At 39.8% G+C, this 21,132-nt stretch overlaps 1 long non-coding RNA gene across 1 annotated transcript in view; it reads right to left on the bottom strand.

The window, feature by feature from the left end:
- Nucleotides 1–21,132, bottom strand: part of LOC115844270 (uncharacterized) — a 180,548-nt gene that overhangs the window by 54,519 nt on the left and 104,897 nt on the right. The window lies entirely within an intron of this gene.

The raw sequence follows: 21,132 nt of genomic DNA on the forward strand, positions 1-21,132 counted from the left end.
ATGCTAACACATATATATGGAATCTAAAAAAAAAAAAAAAAGAAAATGGTCAAAAAAACCTAGGGGCAAGAGGGGAATAAAGATGCAGACCTACTTGAGAATGGATGTGAGGATACGGGGAGGGGGAAGGGTAAGCTGGGACAAAGTGAGAGAGTGGCATGTACATATATACACTACCAAACGTAAAATAGATAGCTAGTGGGAAGCAGCCGCATAGCACAGAGAGATCAGCTCGGTGCTTTGTGACCACCTAGAGGGGTGGGATAGGGAGGGTGGGAGGGAGGGAGATGCAAGAGGGAAGAGATATGGGGACATATGTATATGTATAACTGATTCACTTTGTTATAAAGTAGAAACTGACACACCATTGTAAAGCAATTATACTCTAATAAAGATGCTATAAAAAAAAAAAAGGGAAAATCTGTCCCAAGAGCGGATACATACTCATAGGTCTCTAACCACATGCAAATGTAAAGCTTTTCTAAAGAGCACTCTCTCATTACTGCTTTCAGTTCTGCTACTCGAGATACTTCTGTGTATCCTAAAATCAAGACAAGTTAGACCATAAGGAGGACTGTGGGAGATGACTGTCCTCCCCACAAATGAAATAAAACTAGTTTGTTATGAACTGAGAAATCCCAGTAGCTTTATAATACAGTTTCCATTGTCAATCACACCTCTTAATGGATGCATAGCCCCCAGCAATCTCCTAGTCCGTTTTTTGGATGCTTAGTAGAAAATACGCTGAGAATTTCTTTTTCTCCCTTGCTGTTCTAACTCGGTATGGCATTTTCTATTTCAAACACATGTCTAAGGACATTTCTAGGGATTTAGAGGTAGGAGATACAGAAAGACCCACAGGAAAAGTGACAGTCATCAAGTCCTCAAGACACAAGCTGTGCAGGTAGCAGGCAGCTTCTCATAATTGAGCTGCAACTTTAAAAAACTTCGTGTCGTGGACTGAATGTGTGTTCCCCCAAAAGTCGTTATGTTGAGCCCTAGCCCCCATTGTGGTGGTATTAGGAAGTTGGGCCTTTGGGAGGTGGTGAGGATTAGATGAAATCATGAAAGGAACCCTCACGAATTCACGAATGGGATTAGTGTGCTAAAGGAGTCGAGAGAGCTTACTTCCACTCTGCTCTCTGTCACATGAGGATACAAGGAGAAAAGGGCAGTCTGCAACCCAGAGGCAGGTCCTCACCAGAACCCAACCAACCTTCCACCCTCATCTGGGACTTCCAGCCTCCAAAACTGTGAGAAATAATTTTCTGTTGTTCATAAACCATCCAGTCTATGGTATTTTTGTTATAGCAGCCTGAATAGACTTAGTTGAATGATCCAAAAGTGTATTAATGTGAAAAAAATGATTTAAAAAGCATATCATTGTGAAATGAGTTTAGCATTTTCGGAGAAGTTTTAAATTTACAGAGAATCTGTAACAGAGTTCCTTTAAATGGTAAGCTTTCTTGGGAATTTTGTCAAGGTGTGCTCAATATTTATTAAGCATTTTCAGTATGACAAAATATATTAGAGATGCAAAAATGCAAGGGGCTGCCCTATGGAAGTTCATAGAAATGGTAGAAATGAACCTGTACGTTAAATAATTGAAATACTGTGTAATACATCTTCTAATCAGATAAGATCACACAGATTAGCATGATGAGATGAAGTGATTAGCCAGGCTTGGAAGAGTAAGGGAAGGCTATGTAACAGAGAAGATGTTGGAGTGACCTGTTGGAGGATTAATAGAAGTGTGCTAGATGGACATGTTAGAGAGAGGCATTCTGAGGAAGTGAAATCACATAAGATACTTGAAACAGTCTGGTCAGTTCAAGACACTGCGAGTGTTGGAGGTTATGAAGAGGCTGGCAGAGGAGAGGCCGAAGCAAGGAAGTGACATGGGTCTGCCCACTCTCCCCTAGAATGTAATAACAACTTTAACCATTTTTAAGTTATTTCACATCTGTCAACCAAGACTATTTTCTTCCTCATTTAAAAGCTAAATTAAATGCCATAAGAAGAATTTAACTTCACAGAGTTTTTATAACAGTAAGCTATGACCAGAACTCAACCCTTCACCCTACAGTCCTTTCTACTGGACAACAGGAGCTTCCGAGTGAAACCAGAATTGATTTCTACCAAAAAAAAAAAGAAAAAATTAACTTTTCTGGCACAAAATGGCAAATGGCTGTTTGCAAGGAAGAACAAAGTCCTTATCAACTCAGAGCAAGAGAGCAACAGGCCCCAAACTGCACACACCTTTCTTTCAAGCCGTGAACCCCTGACCTGGTGTTCCAATCTGAGCTGATGGAGGCCCTCCTGCAATACCACTATTCAGTCTCACAAAAGAGAGACAGTTGTCAGTGGATCCATTAAGGTTCTTTGGCTGCAAGCAAAATAAATAGAATTTGGTTATCTTAAGGCAGAAAGGAACTTATTTGAGAGACCTGGGACGGCTCACGGAAGTGAAGGAAAGCAAACACGACATACTTCTAAGAGGGCCCAGCTAGAGCACCTTCAGGAATCATAATGTACTACAAGAACTCTGGTCAGTCTCCTCCTGACACCCTCATCAAGATGGAAGAACTGCAACTATTTTTGGTCTTTCTCATTTCCCTTAAGATTCAAAATCCAGGGACAGATGATCTGATGCCACTAGCTTGCACCCCTAGTCTACCCTTTAGCCAAGGGAAGGCAGGACACCCAAATAAATACTGTATGATGAGGGAGAGATAGTTTTCCTAAGCAAAATCAGGATGCTGATACCAACATAAGAGAGAGGAGACACTGAGCCAACAAAATCAATCAAGGCCACCATAATCCTTTATCATTTTTCTGCAAATGCTATCACACACCTGGCAATTTATAAATAGTCATCCCACTTGTCACTGAAATCTACACCCTGTACCCACATAAATAGGATGAGATGGAAGAGGTATTACAAGGGAGGGAGGCATGAGAGTAGAGAAGTTAAGAGCAAGATCCAGGGAGGCAAACTATGGGATCAAGTCTCAGTTCCACCATTTACTAGTGGTGAGAATTCAGCCACGTTTCTTAAATTCTCCGTGCCTCAGTTTTCTCAGCTATAAAAATGGGATGATAATATTAGAGCTATTGGCAGAAAATACGAGCTAAAGCATGTGATGCATTTAGTGCTATGCTGGCATCCTATAAGCACTCAGTAAACATTAGTTATTATCATTTCACTGTCTGGCACTGTGACATCTATAGATATTTTTCTCCTCCTTTTAAAAGTTCTTGTTTTGATTCTTGTTTTCTCTAGACCCTCTTACATAACATCACAATGTCACAATGTCATACGAAATTCAGAGTGAGAAGCATCTTTGCTTTTCTTTACCACCTTGTTTCTCTCCTACCTGAAAAGAATAGTCAAGACACCATTTACATTTCAAACTAACATTCTGTCGCAATTATTCAGCATGGGCAGCATTCAAAATATAACTTCAGTGATTTTTTTTTTTCTGAGAGGTATACAACTAAGGTCAATAGAGGTGACATTTTCAAAATACATCTGCCCTGAGCCACATAAAAGAGGGCACAGGGCATAGGACACACCCTGATATCAAAAGGCCTAGCAACTAAAATTAATTTTACAAGCTCCCACACATAACAATTTTCATTGACTCTGATTTTTCTATCTAAATTACTTTTTTCCCCTTGTTCAGGGAGGTCTAATAAAAATGAGTAGGAAGAAGAAAAATCCTTTCATTTGCAAACCATTGCACAGACACCACCTGCACCTTTTGAGCATTTAAAAGTAAATGACTTTGTCCTTTTGTTGTTCCTTTTTTCTCTGTTTTTCTCTGCAGAGTTGAGTGACAGCAGTATCAGTACAAAAATAAAATACCTATTTCCCCTCATCAAGTCTCACTGCTTTTTAAATTACCTTCGATAGTCTTCATCTGTAAATACCCTATCTATGAGAACAGATGCCTTGAAATTTGCTAAAGAAAAGGGTAGCTTTCTCTGCTTTTTAATCAAAAAAACATATCTTCAACATAAGTAAAACAGAGGAAGATTTCTGATTTTTGAAAAACTTTCTGGCCCTAAAATGCTTATTTTTTTAACTTGTTCAAACTTTAAGATAGAGGATAAAGTTCAAAATTAGACTAGACAGTTTTTGTTTTTGTTTCAATTACATTCCTGGGATAGACATTTGAAATAAACTTCAAGCTAACAAATTGTTGTTCAAAATGTTCTCAGAAGTATTTCAAAGTCCAAGATTATGTCTTTATTCTCTTAACAATTGTTTAAGAGTTTATCTCCATTAAATCATTCAAATTATTATTCAAAAGCAGCTACCTGCTTTTGACTCTTAACTGGCTCTGGTGACTTAGTATTTTAATGCATAATTTTGCTTTTAAAGTTCTTCAAATTGGCTTAATGCTATTTACGTATTACATAATTCAAAGACTAACAAACCAAGATATTAGAGAAGGAATTTTTCAGTTCTTTCATTTCTTAATTAAGACTGCAGTACTCACATAAGAGAGCTCTAGATAATCTAGACATCTCTAGAAATAGGCTAGTTGCCCCATCTTATAGGAAAAAGGGAACAAAAAGCTGACAAAATTTTAGATAACATAGTATGACATGACGCCTTGCTTGGTGCCAATTTTGCCCCTATTCTCTAACCTTTTTCAATTAAGCTTATAATTTAAGAGATAGAGTAATGGAGAAGTTTAACAGGGTGTCTCTGATTGTAGATCCTCCTGATGTCTCACAAAAAAAAATTCTCATAAATATTCACACATAATAACGATTTTTTGAAAAAGCTTAAAGATGAACAAATATGTTATTTCCAAAATCTGGGAGGATTCCCACAATGCTATGGCTTATGAAATTGGACAAAGAAAAAAAAAATGCTTTAGTTCATCAGACAGAGCAACCCAGATAACAGAGAGGAAGAGATTTATTCCTTTTCCACTCTGGTCTGATGCCTGAGAGACCCAGGATCTGGACAATAAGAAAAGAGGGTGGGCATTCAGCTACTAAAAGAGATGGACAGGACACTGCCTGTTTCTACCCTCTCCTTACTGGACCACTGGGTTTCTGCTATTGGCCAGCATCCACCTGCCCCCTTAAAAATTTCAGAAGAATTCCACCTATTGTGTGTTGTATTCATTTCCTAGGACTCCAATAACATATTAAAACAAACCACATGGCTTAGAACAACAGAAATTTATTCACTTACAGTTCTGGAGTCTGGAAGTCTGAAATCAAGGCCTAGGGAAGTCCATGCTCTCCCTGAAGGCTCTAGGGGAGGATCCTTCCCTACTTCTTCCTAGCTTCTAGTGGTTGCCCACAACACTTGATGTGACTTAGCTTGCAGCTACATCACTCCAATCTCTGCCTCTATTGTCACATGGTGTTTTCCCTGTGTAGCTGTGTCCAAATTTCCCTCGTCTCATAAGGACACCAGTCCTTGGATTAGGGGCCCACCCTAATCCAGTATACCTCGTGTTAACTGGATTACACCAGACCCTATTTCCAAATAAGGTCACCTTCACAAATTCTAAGGGTTAGGACTTGAACATATCTTTTGAGGGGACACAATTCAACCTACAACGTGTGCGTTTTGGTGTGAGGCAGTGCCCTGTGGCCCTGTACTGCAGAAGGAGTCAGACTGTCCCACTTTCCACCCAGGCACATGACCTGATAGATCTCAGCCCACTGGATGCTCCCAGCCCCTATATTAAAGTTTGACCAAGTGGCACAAAGGTGAAAGACATTTAAATTTCATGCCCAAATGCAGCAGTGATGCCCATCTAGTATCCCAATAATTGTACAAGTCTCTAATTTCTTCCAAAATATTAAATCCCTCTGGCTTATGCGACCCAGAATCAGTTTGTCATTTGGGGAGAACAACTCTCAAAAATATAAATAGGAGACATATAAAGAAGAAAGGCAGAGATATATCTCCCATAGAAGGTGTAGTCTCTGCAAGAAAAGAATGTGGTCAAAGAAAAGCTAAGAAAGGAAGATCTTGAAAGAAGTACCTACTGAAGTATGTATATGGAATCAGTTCGAAATGTTCAGGGTCCAGGCAGTAGGGTTTAAGAATCCCTGTATCTTGGAGCTTGGGATGAACACACACACACTACTATATATAAGATAGATAACCAACAAGGACCTACTGTAGAGTACAGGGAACTCTACCCAATATTCTGTGATAACTTTTATGAGAAAAGAATCTAAAAAAGAATGAATATATGTATATATATAACTGAATCACTTTGCTGTACACCTGAAACTAACACAACATTGTAAATCAACTATACTCCAGTAAAATTAAAATATTAAAAACAAAATCCCTGTATTTAAATCTATAAAGCATCGGAAAGAGAGCTACTTTCTTATGGTTGATTTGACACAAGAATTTAACAAGCAGGGAAGAAGCATGAGAAATGTACACAACCCTCTGCTGGTAAACATTGAATCTGGATAAGTGTCTCCTGACTGGGGGATAGAGAGATAGACAGAGAGGGATGTGTCCTCAAAGAATGATGATATATGCAGAACATTCAGAAGAAAAATCGCACTGAAGAATCATAAGAAGACCATGACGCTGAAAGGGATCTACTAGTAGAAACAAAGGAAAAACATTATAAATGCTACAGCACTCCTCAATAGGATGCCAGAATATATAACCTGTGTAAAATAAGAGCAGAAAATCAAATGCAAAGTAGACTAAGAAGAAAAAAGCAGTATAATGCTATGAAAATATAATGGAATGAAATAAATCAATAAAATTTAAATTTAAGAGTTTAAAAATCCATGGATTAAAGACTATGTATTAAAGAATAGAATTGACAATATTGTGAAAATTGGGCATGGAGGTATGTTAGGTTTAGTTTGGTTTGGTTTGATTTTCCATCAAGACAAAGGTAAACACCTATCAGACTAAAATGCAAATCAAGCAAAATACCGAGTAGAGTTGGCTCCTACTCCTAAATTCCACATTTATCATGCATCTCTTAACAGAGGTGTCTTCTACAATCAAAGTAAGAATCAAGTGAGGAAAAAAATTCCTTTGTGTCTTGAAACACTACAAACTGTATTATAAACTGACAATTGGTTTGCCCTATTTATCTGATACTTTGAAAGAATAGCATAGGGTTTTAGATCTAAATCTTTGAACAAGTCAATTTGGAAAGATGAGCCTAACTGAACACGTATTTGAATGGAAATGGATAAACTAAACCTCAACATGCTGTGAAAAGATAGTATACAGTAAAGCCTCATAGAAACATCTTCTTATACCCTTTCCTCCTCGTCTCAACTTGTTCCATAAAATAGAAGCTTTCGTCAAAACTTCAGCTTTCTCTAGGAAGAGCTGGATAAAAAAAGCTTCCACACTTCTCTTCACCCGTTATTGGATTCTCTCCATAGGAAGAAAAGCTATAAATGGTTGGGGAGTTTGGTGACAGTCTGACATGCATACATTTACTTTCTTATACTGAAGTTCTCAACTAGGGGTGATTTTGGCTGCCAGGGAAGATTTGGCAACATTTTGGCTGCCAAGGGAGATTTGGCAACATCTGGAGACATTTTTCATTTCCACGACTTTGGATGGGGGTTGGAGGGCAGATATCACTTGCATCTGGTGGGTCAAGGCCAGGGACGCTGCTAAGCACCCTACAACACACAGGACAGCCTCCCACAACAAAGAATCATTCAGCTTAAAATGGCCATGCTGCAGGGTTGCTGCACCACATGGAGACTGCTGCTTCTTCATGGTCCTGTCTCATGTTCTTCCTTCTTCTTGCCTATTTCTACTTCCCATCTCATGAAATGAGAAAATCAAGGAGGATCTACTTAAATTTTCCACCTTCACCTGGTTGGTAAGCTGTATCTGCATGAGAACCAGGAGGCCCTGTTTGTTCATGAGGTACCAATATGGCTTTGTAAGTGGCAGTTTGAATCTCACAGAAGATGAGCAGGCAGATTGGCCACTATATTTGCTGTGATAGGATCACTCTAACAGAATATTTGATCAGCCAGTATCTCTTCTTCTAATCATGGGGAAGACTCAGAGAGAGAGATGGGTTTGGAGGGTGGGATCAAGATTTCTATCAAGTGTAAGATACTTATTGGATATCTAAATGCAAATGTCAAGGAAGCAATTGGACATATGAGTTTGGGACTCTGGGAGAGATGGAATTGGAGATGTAAATTTGGAAATTATCAGTGATAGTTATTTGAAACCATGTAACTGGGTGGATTCTTTAGGAAATCAGGATAGATTAAAAACAGAGGACTGAGAACTTAACATTCCAGTATATCAGTATTGGGAGGTCAGAAAAAGGGAGAAGAATCAGCAAGAAAACTGAGAGCCAGAGGCTGCACAATTTAAGGAAGCTGTCTTCTGAGAGAATGAGACAGATATTCAGAGAAAGGAAAGGACTGAAGGAACCCTTGAGAGATGGAGAAAAAGATCTCAGTTCTTGTCTAGATGGACATTAATTATTTTCCCTGTCCAACGTCCAGCCCTAAATCTTAGTTTAGGTTCCCCAGAAGCAGAGGCTGTAGTCTCAGGAAAAAGGGAGTGAGGGAAGAATGATGAGAAGCGGGGAAAGCTAATCAAGGTTGTGCTCTCCGCTAGAACTTTGAAACATGACGTGCATTATGAACTTATTCCCTCCTTGAGAAAAGAGGCAGCCCTTTGTGCCCTTGAATCAAACAGTCACGAGATGCAAGCTGCTGAAGAAAGGGGTGATTTACTTTCCGGATGAGCTGTTTCCTTTGGTGAAGGCAATTAACTGGAGAAGAGGGAAGCTCTGAGCTGTTAGCAGCCAACAGTCATAGCAGCTCAGGGATGGATGCCCCAACTTGGTAAATGGATCTGGGAGGAGCACCAACAGCACCTCCTGCATTTCTCCTGTTAATAAACCTCATTGTTCCCTCAGGGAAGCACTCTTCCTTTACTCTCAGCTTGTGCTAGTGGGGTTGGCTCTACTCTTCCCACCCCAACTCCAGTGATCAATAGACATGAGCAAGGCTTCCAACTAACAGGGTCGTAATTATGGGTTTAGCCACCAGCTCATGACCCAGTTTGAAACGGTGAGGGCCAGACCCAGAATTTTTGTAAGAACTCTTAGGAGAGGGAATATCTCTTCACTAGGGTTGCTAAGATCTGAGGATGTAAGCCAAAGTTGCAACTTTATCACCAGAAGGAAGGAGCCTACCTAAGAATGAAGCCAAATGAGAGGAAAGCTCTGTTTAGGGACAGAGACAAACTCCTGACCTTGTCTGTGCACCTGGATACAAAAATACTGATTCACTCATGCTTTTTAGGTTTGTGACACAATCCCTCTTTTGCTTTGGCTAGCCTGAGTTGAGTGTCTATCTCTTCTACTCACCTGGAGGTCTAGCTATACTGCCTTAAACTGACTTCTCTGTGATTCCCCTCTCTTATTTACAGTAAGTCCTCAAGCAAATTTGAATAGCTCTCTTTCCTTTGCAACCAAACATGCACTGACACATATAATATACACAGATTAACTGTTCAAAGATTATAATACAATTAAGTGAACAACCTCAAAATAGCACCAAACATACTTTGATCTTTCCTAGATGACTTAGAAGGCCCTTCAGAATAATCCAGTGCCTTTGGGTTATGTTTTATAAGGTACCTTGAGGATTCTTTTAAACTCTGAACTCTCAACTTTAACCTGACAACTTCATTTAAATGCTTTCCAGTCATTTCATTGTTTTTTGAATCTTCTTATGTTGTTTCTTACATTACAAATATCATTATATTTTCCATTTGGAACAAATATTAAAGGGAGAAAAACAGATTTTTACTGGCATTTTTCCAAAATAAAACAAAAAAAACTATCCCTTGATCCACTGCTGTGTGAAAAGCCAGTATTAGGACTAGAGATTGTGTTCTACTTTGGTTGTGTATGTTCTTTTGTCTGATTTAACTTATATAAAATGCTATAAGAAATCAGTTATTTTTACTATAACTGTTATAAAATGCTAGTTAGAAGTCACTTATTTCCTCTACTTAACCCATTGTTCACAAAACATTTATCAAAATTTTGCTAATATACACTGATCCAGCACAAATCTAGGGAGAAAATATATCACAACTGACCTTGTTGAAAATCTAACAGTTTCATTTAAGCCCTTATTCATATCTGTGCATGTGTCCTTCTACATTATGGTTTCAACACACTGAAGTTGTTCTTTGACCCCAAAATGGCCTTGTTCATTCATTCATGTTTATTTCAACCTCGTGCAGTTATAGCAAAGGCTGAATACTGAGTCCCCTGCCCAAGCCTCCTCTCTCATAAACACTCATAGCCGTCTGACTAGGCATTAAGCTATTGATGGAACTACACAAGTTTAACTTTTTAAAGAGAGATTAATGAGAGCAAATAGGTCATAAAGAATCTTAAATATTTAGTGCAAAAATAATAATTAATAATAATAATATCATGCATCCAAATAAATGCTACGAATGCAATTAGAAAGACTATGCATGATGAGATAAAAAGGCTACTGGGGGGGCTTCCCTGGTGGCGCAGTGGTTGAGAGTCCGCCTGCCGATGCAGGGGACGCGGGTTCGTGCCCCGGTCCGGGAGGATCCCACGTGCCGTGGAGCGGCTGGGCCCGTGAGCCATGGCTGCTGGGCCTATGTGTCTGGAGCCTGTGCTCCACAACGGGCGAGGCCACAGCGGTGAGAGGCCCGCGTACTGCAAAAAAAAAAAAAAAAAAAAAACAACAACAGACAGAAAAAAAAAAGGCTACTGGGAAAAATGTGATGATGGATAGATTTTTGTGCCTGTTTGTTTTTTATTAATATGACATCACTCAGTTACAAGAGTCCTTTTCTCTCTGCATATTGTAGCCAGAGGAGAACCTTCAGAAGGGATGAGTTTTCTTTGATTCCACCTCCCCACAATCCTCTGAGCTCCTCTGGGAGCAATGTCAATTATACCATCGTCAATGCAAATGGCATTTTAAAGAGTTAGTACAGCGGGCAGAGAATGTTAATGCTGCTCAGAAGTGCCAATGTGCACTGCAGACTTTCCCCTAAAGTCTGCAGCCCATCATATGCCTTTATTCATTCAGATCTAATCCTATCAACTGAGAGCACAGGCCACTGGCTTGCTCTCTGCCTTTGTCACTCAAACTTACCCATTAAAAACAATCCATTTTCTAAAGTCGGACAGTGTGGAAATCAGGTTTGGCAGCCAAAAGATAAACTCCTATATACAGAAAATGATAATGAGAAGCCTGCTGTCTTTCTTGCTTGATGGGTTATTCTTATTAAGATAAAATGTGTTCCAGAAGTGACTCAGAAACATGGAAATAAGCTAGTCCATAAAAAGTTATGGGAGCTTAGGCTTTCAAATTAAGGAAACAAATATGATGAACATGAACTCAAACTCAGTAGAAAAGTGTCATCATTAGAAAGTCCTTCTTCTATTGTGTCTTCTAATGTTGCAGTATTATAAAGAAAAATCTCATTCCATTATCATGAGAATTTAGATGCCTTGATAATTGAATCATCTCTACTAAGCTCTTATGTAATGAACGCTTCATTTGTGGTAACAAATAAAGCCTATAAATAAATAATTACCTTACTTTGATGGAGCATCTACCATGTACAAGGCACTGTGCTAGGCATGGTAAAAGGCATAAGAAAGTGTAAGATGAAAGACACAGGTCTTACCCAAAGAAATAATGTTGTATTAGAGAAAACAATAACAAGAATGCAAGAAAAGATATAAAACTGTGGAATGTCATACAAAGCAAATGTGTGTATATAGCAATCCTATAGAAACTCAAAAAGCAATAAAGACATGGGAATAGCCCATACTGGGTCTGATTAAGATCAAGTGATGGACCTTAAGTCTTAGAATATTTATTTTATTCTCTAGGTAGTGAAGATCTAAAGAATCTTTGAGCAGCGAGGTGACATGGTGAAGCATCAAAGGAAGATAATACTGTTAGTAGTATATGTATTGGACTAGAAAGAGAGTTTACCCACTGATGGTATATGAAATGATTTTAGGTGGTACCTGAACATGGAATTAAGTAATATTGAATTACACAGTGAAAAATATATTCTATTTTAATCTTCATTTTCAGAAGACTTGAAGGAGTTTTGGGTTTGGTACTAATATGACTTTAACAGCTCTATAACACTTTGTTAATATCCTTTTTAACAAAGAGAGAAAGCAACCACATCCACTTCAAATTCAATAAAATTGTTTCTATTAAATCTGCATTTACTTTTATATTTACCATCTATTTATGGCAAATGGCACTCTTTTCCTATTTATATAAATAAATAGAAATAATACTATAAAGCTTCCATTGCAAATAAAATAAAAATTAGTTAATTTAAGGGGAAATTAAGTATATAATAGTACATGTGTTATGCATATATAGCAAAAATCAAGAAATGGAATGCAACTGAGTTAAGTTTGGAAAACACAGAGCTAGGCTAGGAGCCACTAAACATTTTCTTAAAGAAATACTTGTACATGTGCAAAAAAAGTTTGTTCCAATATGTTCACTATAGCCTTGTTATAATAATACAGAAAAACTGAAAAAAAAACTAAATATTCCTAAATAGAGAAGAAGTTAAATAAAATATGGCACCACTATTTTAGATTACTTTGCAGCTGTTCAAAGAACAGGAAAGAACTATAATACATGTATTTATGTGGAAAGATCACCAAGTCTAAAAAAAAGCAAACAAAACAACATAAAATCATGTGTTTGATACAATCTCAATTATCTTTTGAAATATGTAAGTAAGTGCATGTAAATGCACAGAAGAAGAACTGGAAAAATAATCACGATAGTTAATATTGTTTAGCTCAGGGGAAGTGAACGTGGAATCCAAAGGTGGGGGTGGGGGGAAGATAGCCACATCTTCGTTAATTTATTGCTGGATTGTTTGAATTTAAATTCATGTATTTTTGAATTACTGTTGTAATTTTTTAAATACTTAAGAAAACAAGGGAGACCTTCAGGTAAATTTCCATTTATTTAACTCGCTCCCAAAACTACACTAAAAGATCAGAAAAAAACTTTTTAAAGGGCACAAACCACAAGGACAAAGAAAAAAGGAACAACTGCAGCACAGTTTTGAAAGCTGGATGAGTGGGAAAGAATCTAAAGAAAGCTCAGTCCTAAACCACCAGTGGAAGAAGCCAGGAAGAAACTCAATATGCTTTGCAGAATCTACAAAGGCTCTAGAATTGGCAACATTAGGTCCTCTGGGAATGGATGTGGAAGTGAAATTAAAAACAAGAGGACAGTTGGAAAGATGGTTAAAGAAGTACTTGGAGAATTCTGAAATTCAGTTACACCCCTATCCCTTCCCTGTTCCATACAGTCAGTCTGTGCATTATCTCTGCCCCAACAGGATAAAAGGGGCTTATCCTCTACAGGAAATAAGATAGGTTTACTCTCTAGATGGAGAACAAAAGGCATAGATAATTAAGGGTGAAGATAATAGATGGAAAATATTATAGATGGAAAAAGAGGGATTCTCCATCAGGAGTTGCCTCAATGAAAGGGCCCACTGAGATCAAACTATAATGGAGCCCACAGTCCAGAAGCCCCACACATGCGCTCAGGAGCTTCCTGTCAGCTGTGTATTGCCCCAGTCTTGAAGGATCACTAACATCAGAAAAAAAGACTCAAACATGTAAGGTAGGGTTTGAAAGAAATAAAAGCAACTTGGAGAACACAGTCTTTGCAAGGAGAATAAAATTTTAAACAAACTATCCTTGCTTTACTCAAAAGATAAGGCAAGCTATAATATATATGAAATAAGAACATGGTACTATTAAAAGAAGAAAGAGGAGGAAAAGAAGTGGGACGGGAGAAGAAGAGGGAGAAAGAAAAGAAAGAACAAAAAAAGAGCTACTGGGAAAAATAAATATATACACACTTATATGTACATAGTACATATACATACGTGTGTGTTTATATACAGGGGTGTGTGTGTGTATGTAACTCAATGGAATAGATAAAAGAAGACGATGAGGAAATCTCCCAGAAATTGAACAAGACTTCAGAGAATACTTGTACCTGTATTTATTATATTTATGCGCTTTTTTTCCAGAGTGGTTTGCTCGTAGATTAACACAGTATACTTCATTGGCCCATTTGCGTATCTTGATCTTTCAATTTCCCAGTTTCCTCTAACACTTACCATTCCATTATCACCTCAAGGGCTAATTTTTCTATAGAAAGTTCCAATTTGTATTTCCCATTTTGACTTCCAATCCAATTTCCCAATCTAAAAAAAAAATGTTAGAATGTAAATCTCTCATTTCTCTGCTTTTGGCCCCTGGAGAGGATGAAGTCAACTCTTGTAAAAGGAAGGGAAGAAAGAATTTAGTTTTTATTTGTTTATGTCAATTTCTCCCACTTGAATGTAAATTACATCTCATAATCATGGACTCTGTTTTGTTTTCCCACTACTGGAATAGTGCCCAATGAAATATAAGAGGATGGAAAATACTTCTCCAATGAATGACTGAACAAAAGAACAAACATATGCCAGGTGGATGTGTCTTTTACAAGCACCATTGCAACTTGGGGAAAGAATGGATATAGTAACAAAGAAGCAGTGAGAAATAACTCTGACAACCACAGACTTTATCTCTTATGACACTTGTTTTGAAAAATCTCAAGTAAGTTATCTCTGCAATTAACCCTATTTCCCCAGCATAACTCTAATCAGGCCATACTTGGAGATACAATAGTCAATCTCTGTAATGACTCTCTTTATATACATATTTGTGACCAAGGGATTCCCATCTGTTATAGGATACCCTTAGGAAAATTCCCTATATGGGCTTATGAGCCCTCACTCTGGCCTCATGACAAGCATTTTTTTCTTCTTCTTGTTAGAAGCAGATGGTTCAACAGGCTGTGAGTTATTCTTTTTCACTTAATGCTTTCTTAATTTTAGCAAAGTAATGCATCCACGTGGCTTTCAAGTCACAATCAGATGGTGGGGTAGAAAGTGGGCCATTTGGTTGAGGAATACCCAACTGTCAGCATTTGTGCGTTCCTCCTGTTGGGGGTATAAGCCTGGCTGTCAGTATTCTGAAAGCATTTCAGGAGAATAGGGATAGGGGAGCTCACCATTCAAGCTGCAGACATTCAACATCTCACTGTGATCCCCAGCTGTACAAACCTCTCCAGTGTGAACATCCCATTTTCTACCAGGATAGACAAGGAGCAGCTTCTAGGCTAAGAGGGCTAAGAGAGGTCATCTAGGGGTCTAAATGCTCATGACACAGAAGTTTAAATGAATCCCCATTTTTCACTTCTTGCCATGTTCCCTTTTTAAAACTACCTGGTATCTCTAATACCTACACCTTTCTAGATGCCAGGACATAATTTTCCTCTTCTCTCATTGGCTTCATCCACTGCAGGCTTTAGTTTCAGCTTTCTCAGGTTGGCTAATTCAGTGTCTACTATTCCATCTAAATTCCCTTCCCAAAATGTCCTGTGTTGTCCTCTTCTGTTTAACTCTTTTAAATAAGCACATATTTTTATTCATTTTGGGGGACTTAGAAGGGTGTGAAAATAAATGCATATGTTCAATCCTCTGTATTTAACCGGAAGCCCTTAGTCAATGTCCACAAGTCAATGCCTATGTGCAGTTCTAAGAGAAAAGTTGTATATCTGCATTGAAAAAAGAGAATGTATAATGTCTTTAAGTCTACTGCTCAAGGACTCTTTCTTTAGAAACTATGTATTTGCTTTTTTCAAGATTTTATAAAACAATAGTGGGGGGGTGGAGTCAAGATGGCGTACTAGGAGGACGCAGAATTCATGTCTCCTCACAACTAGGGCACCTACCAGGCACCGGTGGGGGACAGAGACACCTAAGGGGGTGGGAGGAACCCCCAGCAGCCAGGTAGGGCATGGAGCGTGGGGGGAGGAGAAGTGGAGGCAGGATAGGACTGGCACCCCTCAGGGGCGGCTGGGGGAGGGGAAGGGATCCCACGCTGGAAGGGGGAAATTGGGGAAACACTGGGAGGGCAGAGGATCAAAAGAGAGTGTGGCCAGGTTTCCCCTGCCCACTTGGACCCCCAGGAACCTGCTGAGATCCCAGGCCTGATCCTCTGCCCATGGAGGCCCCCTCCAGCCGTGCAGGTCCTGAGGGAGTGGGAGGGAGGGAAGGGGGAGCAAAAGTAAAGGCCGGACCTCTGGGATCGGCACCCCTGAGGGGTGGCTGGGGGAGGGAAGGAGTTCCTCTACCCAGTGGGACCCACCCATGATTACAAGTCAAGCGGCGACGGGGGAGACCCTGGGGGAGATGGTCAGGGAGGGGCATGAAGGAACGGAAGGGAACGGGGTCAGTGCTTTCCCTGTTCCACTTAGGCACCGGGAAGCCTGCTGGGCTCCTGGGCCTAATCCTCTGCCCTCGGAGCCTCCCTCCTGCCATACAAAGCCCAATCCCCGCCCCTACACCCCCACCCAGGGCCCCACTTCTACACTCCCACCCAGGGCCCCACCTCTACACTCGGAGACCCCCTCCAACGCACTGGGCCTAAACCCCACCCACACACCCTCACCCAGGGCCCTACCTCTAAACTCCAGAACTCCACACTCCAGAGGCCCTCCTTCCGATGTGCTGCCTCTCCTCTTCCATGCAGGTCCTACGCAGAGGCCCCGCCCCACGCTTTAACATCACCCCGCCTAGGGCCCACCTGCAGGGCCTTTTCGGTCCTAAGCCTAGGCCCTGCCACACACTGAAAACTCACCCCCCCCACACACCTAGGTCCCATCCACCATAAACCCCTTCCCTGCCTAAGGTCCACCTCTCCATCCCCCCCAACCGCCCCACCTAAACCCTACTCCCATAGCCAAGGCTTTTTTTTTTTCTTTTCATTTTTCCTCTTTTAGATGGGGGTTCTGTTTTACCTTGTTGATTCATTGTTGTTGATTCTTTTATATTTTTACTAATAAATCTTTTATTTTTCTAATTTTATTTTATTCTTTATACTTTGTTAGTGCTCTCTCCTTTTGACTTGTCTGCCCCCCCTTCTTTTTTTTTTCTTTTTTCTGTTGTGGTTTTATTTTACCTTATTGTAGTAGTTTCAATTATAGTTTTATTTTTCCTAATATGTTTTTTATCTTTCTAATTTTTTTTTTATTCTTTGATATTGTACTGCTCCTTTTTTTCTTTCTTTCTTCCTTTTCTTTTGTTTTTTTCTTTACCACACCACAAAGCTTGCAGGATCTTGGTTCCTAGGCCAGAGGTCAGGCCCAGCTCCTGTGGTGGGAGCTCTCAGTCCAAATTGCTGGATTAATAGAGAACCTCAGACCCCAGGGAATATCAATTGGAGTGAGGCCTCCTGGAGGTCCTCCTCTCAGCACCAAGACACAGCTCAATCCAAATGCCTGAAAACTCCAGTGTTTGACATCTCAGTCCAAACAACCAGTAAGACAGGAACACATCACCACACGTCAAAAACCAAAAAAAAATTAAATGACAAAAATATTTATTACATACAAAGGAGCAACGTACAAACCTACAAGACCAAATAAATGAAGACGAAATAGGCAACCTACCATGTCAGAGTAATGATAGTAAAGATGATCCAAAATCTCAGAAACAGAATGGAAAAAATACAAGAAACATTTAACAAGGATCTAGAAAAACTAAAGAGCAAACAGTAATAAACAGCACAATTACTGAAATTAAAAACACTCTAGAAGGAGTCAATAACAGAATAACTGAGGCAAAAACAAGGATAAGTAACCTGGAAGATAAAATAGTAGAAATAACTACTGCAGAGCAGAATAAAGAAAAAAGAATGAAAAGAATTGAGGACAGTCTCAGAGACCTCTGGGACAACAATAAACACACCAACATTTGAATTATAGGGGTCTCAGAAGAAGAAGAGAAAAAGAAAGGGACTTTAGAGAAAGAGAGAAAAGAGAAAGAGAAAATATTTGAAGAGATGACAGTTGAAAACTTCCCTAACATGGGAAAGGAAATAGTCAAACAGGTCCCGGAAGCACAGAGAGTACCATACAGGATAAAACCAAAGTGAAACATGCTGAGACACATATTAATCAAACTATCAAAAACTAAATTCAAAGAAAAAATATTAAAAGCAGAAAGGGAAAAGCAACAAATAATATACAAGGGAATCCCCATGAGGTGAACAGCTGATTTTTCAGCAGAAACTCTACAAGCCAGAATGGAGTGGCAGGACATATTTAAAGTGATGAAAAGGAAAAACCTATAACCAAGATTACTCTACCCAGCAAGGATCTCATTCAGATTCAACAGAAAAATTAAAACCTTTACAGACAAGCAAAAGCTAAGAGAATTAAGCACCACCAAACTAGCTTTACAACAAATGCTAAAGGAACTTCTCTAGAGAGGAAACACAAGAGAAGGAAAAGACCTACAATAACAAACCCAAAACAATTAAGAAAATGGTAATAGGAACATACATGTCAATCATTACCTTAAATATAAATAGATTAAATTCTCCAACCAAAAGACACAGACTAGCTGAATGGATATAAAAACAAGACCCATACATATGCTGTCTACAAGAGACCCACTTCAGACCCAGGGACACATACAGACTGAAAGTGAGGGGATGAAAAAAGATATTCCATGCAAATGGAAATCAAAAGAAAGCTGGAGTAGCAATTCTCATATCAGACAAAATAGACTTTAAAATAAAGACTATTACAAGAGACAAAGAAGGACACTACATAATGATCAAGGGATCAAACCAAGAAGAGGATATAACATTTATATTTATGCACCCAACATCAAGCACCTCAATACATAAGGCAAATGCTAGCAGCCATAAATGGGAAATTGACAGTAACACAATCATAGTAGGGGACTTTAACACCCCACTTTCACCAATGGACAGATCATCCAAAATGAAAATAAATAAGGAAACACAAGCTTTAAATTACACATTAAACAAGATGGACTTATTGATATTTATAGGACATTCCATCCAAAAACAACAGAATACACTTTCTTCTCAAGTGCTCATGGAACATTGTCCAGGATAGACCATATCTTGGGTCACATATCAAGCCTTGGTAAATTTAAGAAAATTGAAATCATATCAAGTATCTTTTCCAATCACAATGCTATGAGACTAGATATCAATTACATGAAAAAAACTGTAAAAAATACAAACACATGGAGGTTAAACAATACACTACTAAATAACCAAGAGATCACTGAACAAATCAAAGAGGAAATCAAAAAATACCTAGAAACACATGACAATGAAAACATAACGACCCAAAACCGTGGGATGCAGCAAAAACAGTTCTAAGAGGGAACTTTATAGCTATACAATCTTACCTCAAGAAACAAGAAACATTGCAAATAAACAACCTAACCTTACACCTAAAGAAATCAGAGAAAGAAGAGTCAAAAAAAAACCCAAAGTTAGCAGAAGGAAAGAAATCATAAAGATCAGATAAGAAATAAATGAAAAAAAAGGAAAGAAACAATAGCAAAGATCAATAAAACTGAAAGCTGGTTCTTTGAGAAGATAAACAAAATTGATAAACCATTAGCCAGACTCATCAAGAAAAAAAGGGAGAAGACTCAAATCAACAGAATTAGAAATGAAAAAGGAGAAGTAACAACTGACACTGCAGAAATACAAAGGACCATGAGAGCTAACTACAAGCAACCATATGCCAAAAAAAGGAAAACTTGGAAGAAATGGACAAATTCTTAGAAAAGCACAACCTTCAGAGACTAAACCAGGAAGAAATAGAAAATATAACCAGACCAATCACAGGCACTGAAATTGAAACTGTGATAAAACATCTTCCAACAGGGAGACTTCCAAGATGGCGGGGAGTAAGATGTGGAGATCACCTTCCTCCCCACAAATATATCAGAAATACATCTAGATGTGGAACAACTCCTACAGAGCACCTGCTGAAAGCTGGCAGAAGACCTCAGACTTCCCAAAAGGCAAGAAACTTCCCACGTACGTGGGTAGGACAAAAGAAAAAAGAAAAAACAGAGACAAGAGAATAAGGACAGGACCTACACCACGGGGAGGGAGCCATGAAGGAGGAAAAGTTTCCACACACTAGGAAGCCCCTTCACTGACAGAGACGGGGGCTGGTGGGGAGGGGGGAAGCTTCAGTGCCACGGAGGAGAGCATAGCAACAGGGGTGCAGAGGGCAAAGTGGAGAGATTCTCACACAGAGGATTGGTGCCGACCAGCACTCACCACCCTAAGAGGTTTGTCTGCTCACCTGCCGGGACGGGTGGGGGCTGGGAGCTGAGGCCCGGCCTTCGGAGGTCTGATCCCAGGGAGAGGACTGGGGTTGGCTACGTGAACACAGCCTGAAGGGGCCTAGTGTGCCACAGCTAGCCAGGAGGGAGTCCTGGAAAAAGTCTGGAACTGCCTAAGAGGCAAGAGACCATTATTTCAGAGTGCGCAATGAGACGGGATTCAGAGCACCACCTAAACGAGCACCAGAGAAGGGCACGAGCCGCAGCTGTCGGCACGGACACCAGAGATGGGCATGAAACGCTAAGGCTGCTTCTGCAGCCACCAAGAATGCTGTATGCAATGACAAGTCACTATCCACACCTCCCCTCCCAAGAGCCTGTACAGCCCGCCACAGCCAGGGTCCTGTGAACCAGGGACAACTCCCCCGAGAGAATGCACGGCACGCCTCAGGCTGGTGCAACGTCACGCTGGCCTCTGTTGTCACAGGCTCGCCCTGCATTCCGTACCCCTCCTTCGCCACGGCCTGAGTGAGCCAGAGCCCCCGAATCAGCAGATCCTTTAACCTCGTCCTGTCTGGGCGTGAACAGAAGCCCTCAGGCGACCTACACGCAGAGCAGGGCCAATTCAAAGCTGAACCCCAGAGCTGTGTGAACAAAGAAGAGAAAGGGAAATTTCTCCCAGCAGCCTCAGGAGCAGCGGATTAAATCTCCACAATCAACTTGATGTACCCTGCATCTGTGGAATAGCTGAATAGACAATGGGTCATCCCAAAATTGAGGTGGTGGAATTTGGGAGCAACTGTGGGCTTGCGGTTTCCTGTACGCTATTACCTGTATGCTATGACCTGTATGCTATGCTATGC

This window comes from Globicephala melas, chromosome 3, assembly GCF_963455315.2.
Source record: "Globicephala melas chromosome 3, mGloMel1.2, whole genome shotgun sequence".
NCBI classification, from domain to species: domain Eukaryota; kingdom Metazoa; phylum Chordata; class Mammalia; order Artiodactyla; family Delphinidae; genus Globicephala; species Globicephala melas.